Genomic DNA, 5,706 nt, shown 5'->3' with positions numbered 1-5,706 from the left:
ACACACACACACACACACATATATATATATATATATATATATGGGGGTATGTTTGGGAAACCTGTTTAAAAATTAGTGTTATTTTATATATAATAAATATATAATATTATATGCTTACTTACTTTTTTTGGCATACTCTATCTCTGCACATTAAACTGGGATATACTGTAAAGTATGATAGAAGTATTTGAAGTTGAAAATAAGTCACTCTAGCCTCCGATTTGTTCTTATTTTAAGACTGGAGAATCTAACATTTGTTTACCGATATAAATGCACAGGCGTAATTTGTTTATTAAATCAATAAGGTTAAAAAAAAACTCTCTCCCACTCTTTCTCTCTCTGTCGAACACACATACACACACACACACACACACACACACAAACACTCTGTCTGCCTGAACTGCTCTGTCATTGGGGTTGGAATCTATTAAGCCCGGCTGTGCTGTAAATTATGAGTTACAGCTCAAGGTCATTCTGTCTGCCCTCTTCTAGCTTTGTATTTCCAGACTCTGTGTAGCTCTGCATGCCCTTGTTGAGTTGTTTTTCAGGCACATGAAGAGATATACTATTAAAATAAACATGAAACAATGTCTCAGTAGCTGTATCCTAGGCAGTATATTGGAGCTGACATATTTTATAAGTTACTGACCATACACTAGTAGGTAAACATCTCTCTACCAGGACATAAAGCTAAAACAGGCATTACCATGGAAAACACATACAGTAGGTGCACTAGATATAGTATGTGTGTAGGTGATTCCTTTTTTATCCAGAGGAGTTGGTGCACTAAGTGTGAATGACAGAGCAATAATGATAGCATTGGTGCATTCATTTGACACGTCAGTTGAATTTGTACTATTTTGAAACTGGATCCACAAATGTAAAACAAGGGGGAAAAAACACCATAGCAACTAATTAGATGTCCATTGGAAAAGGGATAAAGAAAGACAAGTGTACTTGGCAGGAAAGTGACAGGTGTCTGTCTCTGGGTGACAAATCAGTGCTAACTGCGTTGCAAGCTAGATCCACATATTGACAGGGCAGATCAGTATTGGCTCGCGTTCCGTACAAAGTGGATGTGACCTCCAGCAGTCTTAGTGTGTTTATGGGTGTCTGTATTGTTTCATTTTCTTCTTTTTTCTAATTTTTTCCTTTTTTGAATATAAATGTTGTAAAGCCTGATACTGATACACAAACTGAGCTCAGCCAAGAAATCAGAGATTTCAGTATGAACTGAAATATTTCTCATTGAATTCCCACAGGACCAAATTATCTGAGCTATGCTATCCATATTAAAAGGATAGTTCAACCAAAATATAATTTTTCTGTCATCATTTATTCACCTTTATGTTGTTACAGACCTGTTTGACTTTCTTTCCTTTTTAGAACGCAGAAGGTGAATTTTTGAATAATAACTTGGCCACTCTGTTCCATATTATTAAAAAGAATGGGTGGGGCTGACAACCTCCAAAATGACAAACAGAATATAAAACTATCATAAAATAGGTTCATTTGTTGTCTTCAAAAATATAGCTTTGTGTGAGGAACAGACTAAAATGTTCACTACCACTCAAAAGTTTGGGGGTCAGGTTTTTTTTTTTTTAAGAAATTAATACTTGTATTCATCAAGGACTCATTAAATTGATCAAAAGTTAAAGACAATGTTAGAAAAGGTTTATATTTCAAATTATTATTTTTTAATAATTGTTGAATTATTATTTAATTATTTTGAACTTTCTGTTCATCAAAGAATCCTGAAAAAAGAGCATGAGAGACTTTTTTTCAAAAACATTAAAATAATCATACCGACCTCAAACTTTTGAACAGTTGTGTACATCATTATTCAAACATTTGTTTTATTCACTTTTTTGTTTTATTCTGTTACCCGTTGTGACCAAATCTTTGACTTAGTGAGTCACTCCAAATTTATCTAAATTTATGAAAATGAATAACTGATACACTAAAAAAGTGCAATTTGTTTACAAATCAGACCACTTCATTTCCAGCGATACCGTTGACTTGATTGCAAAGATACTATTTAAACTGAGCTGGATGTTGACATCACTGAATTCAATGATGAACCGTCTTTAACTGAAAAATTTGTGTTTACTATTGTCATTTTGCATTATTGACACTATTTTCCTAATTAATGCTGTTCAGTTGCTTTGACACAATCTGTATTGTTAAAAGCGCTATATAAATAAAGGTGACTTGACTTGACTTGACCACTGCCGGTCCTAGACTTGTGGGGGCCCTAAGCAAAACTTTAAGCAAAACCAGACCTATAATCTGTTCTTTTAGAGCAGTTTCACTGTCACCTATAGTGAGTTAAAAACAGTCAGTAATACAATAAAAAAATAAGAAAATTATAAACAGTAGGACAAATACAATGGAAAAAAAGATACAAATTAAATAAACAATTTAGCCTACTAAAAATAATAGCCTACTATACAGAAACTGAATAAAGTAATCAAATGTAAAAATAAAACTGCATAGTCTTCGCTGTATCAATTAACTGTACATTGTATCTTATTACAGTTACTAAAGTTATTCATTGAAAAGCAGTGAATGATTCTCTTGAATTATTTTGTTGTTTGATTAACTTTAAATGAGAGAGAGCAACAGGTTTTTTTAGGCTGCTGTCACTTTAAATGTGAATGCACCAATCTAATATACTGGCAAGCAATCAATAACTTTCCCAACTGTTTAGGTTCACTTACAACATGACAAAGCGCTTTTAAATGAAAACTCACCAATGCTAACATTTTGACATATTTTTGTGTGTATATAAGGTCACACTCGAAGCCCAAAATAGCCTATACTTGTACATGTGAATCAGACATGGCTTCATCTCTCTTGAATTCAAGGAGAGATACAGTAGGGATGGATGTCAAGGTTTTCACTGATAAACAGCTTTTTTGGCATTAGCTTTATAAATGTGGGGAAAATGGTCAGGATATTTAGCTTAATATCTTAAGCTTTTGTTTACCATGGATGAAGGAAAGTAGGGGTTTGTAGCAACATGAGAGTGTGATGTAAGAGAGTATGAGAGTAAGTGATGGCAATTTTTATGTCTAATTTTTGTCTTTTTTTTTCTCGTCAGTTGATACATGAAATTGAAAAATGATTGAGAACTCCATTAGGTCTCCTGAGCTATATAGTAAAACAGCCATTGAGCAATAAAATTTTCTTCTGGATTGTCAGCACTCGTAACATTTCAGAAGAGTGAGTTTGACCTTTTCTTCTAGTGCCTTTAATTTGTGAGATGGAACTGCACAAATTCAGATTTTGCCTTGTCATCCGTCAACACACACACACACACACACATACACATCCATTCTGCAGTAAAAACTGACAGGGAAATGTTTTGTGAAACTGGTGACACAGAAACAGGCAATTATTAGAACACTCTAATAATAGAGAGAGAGAGAGAGAGAGAGAGAGAGAGGAGGATGGAGCCTGAATGGAGGGAAGGAGACAGAAAAGACTTTCATCGTTTGTCTCCACTAACTTAATCTTCATAAACAGACTGCTTTTATTCTCTAAACTCAACCCTGCCTTTTTCTTGTCACACTCTTTCCTCCCATCCTCACCCAGTTAATGTCAGTCTTTTTCTCTCTTGCTTACCTCTACAGGATCTACCTCTTTCTTTTTGCATTTCCTCTGTGTATCCACTGAGACACCTTTTCTGCTGTTTCTTGTTCTTGAGAAAAAGCTATACATCCAGGCACCAAACCAAAGCCAAGATAAAAGCTTTCCTTTTACCTGTAATCTCTCTCATTCTCGATTTTTCACTCTCTGCTCCTCTTCCTGTTGTTGTGGTGGCCGTCAGCAAGATAGGTTGTGACATACTTATTGGCACTGCAGTTTAAGCTCATTTAAAGACTTCATTATTCTATCCCTTGAGCCCGCTGTCAAACGCTCTATCTCTATCTCTGTCCCACCCCTCTTCTTTATTTCCCATTCCCTCTTTCTGACTCTCTCTCTCCCTGCCAGCCCCCCTGTCATATTCAATGTCTGTGGTGTCAGAAGCTTGTAATTCTCACACACCACATACACACATTCACTCCCTATTGGCCCCTTAATGAAGGACAGACAGCAAGAGGGCGTATGTCACTTGCCATAGATAATGTCTCGGAGAAGTGCAAGATGTATCGAACATGCTCCGAAAATGTCTGACAACGATTAGGCTGAAGCTGCTGCTAGAGCCACAGACACTGATAATATGAGAAAGCAGTAGGATTGCCTTTGCCTTAGGTTCAACATGAAGCTCATTATTATCACGATTCATGCTGACAAGAATCAGAGCATGGCATATTCATTATTACAATGCTGTTAAATGTCATATTAAATGGGTTATATAAGCTGACTCTAAATGCACATAAGTGGATTTCTGAACAATTAGCCTGTAATATGACAGTAGATCATATTTAAAAGCCTGTTGTTTGAGCCCTATTGAAATTCCAATCCATCACTTTAATGTCACTTTCAGTGAAGTATTCTTGAAATCCAGGTTTAGTCAACATATGCTAGTCTGGTTAATTTCCAAAAAAAATGGTTCACTAAACTCAGTGACACGACTCATCTGTGGTGACTCATTTTCAGTGACCCGATAAAGCACTAGACAGCACTGGCACAGTTTTTGCAGTTGTTGTAGTTGAAGACTTGGAGTTCATGTTTGATCTTAAGATTTCACTAACAAGATATTCTTGCAAGTTACTTAATTAATTGTCGGCTAAAACATGTACATTTATTCGTGAATAGATATAATTTGGTTTATTGGGGTAAAAGGGTTAGTCCACGCAAAAATGAAAAAACTCACCCTCATGTCGTTCCAAACCTGTAAGACCTTTGTTCATCTTCAGAACACAAATTAAGATATTTTTAATGAAATCCAAGAGCTTTCTGACCCTCCATAGACAGCAATGCAACTACCACATTCAATGCACAGAAAGGAAGTAAGGACAAGGAGTAAAATATTCCAAGTGGCATCAGTGGTTCAACGTTGATTTTATGAAGCTACGAGAATACTTTTTGTGCGAAAAGAAAACAAAAATAATGACTTCATTCAACATTTTCTTCTCTTCCATGTCAGTCTTCGACGTGCGTTCACAAGAGTACCACGACACATTCGTGTGGTGCTGCGTTCTGATGTAGAACCTTGATGCACTGCACCTTGTTTACAAGCAGAGGAAGATGCACGCTGTACATAAAACAGTGTTCGTAAACATGCCTGAAGATTTTGTGAACGCACATTGAAGCCCGACACGGACGAGAAGAAATTGTTGAATAAAGTCATTATTTTTGTTTTCTTTACACACAAAAAAGTATTCTTGTCGCTTCATAAAATTTAGGTTGAACCACTGATATCACATGGACTATTTTAATGATGTCTTTACTACCTTTCTGGGCCTTGAACGTGGTAGTCTATGTCTATGAAATCTTAATTTGTTTTCCGAAGAATAACAGGTTTGGAACGACATGAGGGTGAGCAATTAATGACAGAATTTAAATTTTTTGGTGAACTAACCCTTTAATTTGTATCAGTTCATGATGGAAATATGAAATATAATAGTGTGGATTACTTGGGTTGTTACCGACATCTGGTGAAAATTTCAAGTCAACAGCACCTTTAGAAATATATTTACTGAGAAAAATGGTGATGTGTTCAATACTTATTTTACCCGCTGTATGTATGTGTATGTA

General features: G+C 35.6%; 2 protein-coding genes across 2 annotated transcripts in view; one reads left to right on the top strand and one right to left on the bottom strand.

Annotated features, from left to right (window-relative positions):
* LOC107661088 (pyruvate carboxylase, mitochondrial-like) overlaps positions 1–5,706 on the top strand; it is a 215,660-nt gene that overhangs the window by 129,207 nt on the left and 80,747 nt on the right. The gene's annotated exons all lie outside the window — the stretch shown is intronic.
* Positions 1–5,706, bottom strand: part of LOC107661089 (leucine-rich repeat and fibronectin type-III domain-containing protein 4-like) — a 28,655-nt gene that overhangs the window by 3,793 nt on the left and 19,156 nt on the right. The window lies entirely within an intron of this gene.

Source organism: Sinocyclocheilus anshuiensis, unplaced genomic scaffold, assembly GCF_001515605.1.
Source record: "Sinocyclocheilus anshuiensis isolate Anshui unplaced genomic scaffold, SAMN03320099.WGS_v1.1 scaffold2015, whole genome shotgun sequence".
Lineage (NCBI taxonomy): Eukaryota > Metazoa > Chordata > Actinopteri > Cypriniformes > Cyprinidae > Sinocyclocheilus > Sinocyclocheilus anshuiensis.
Note: the sequence above shows the minus strand (reverse complement) of the source record. Positions and strands in the feature narration are given on the sequence as shown.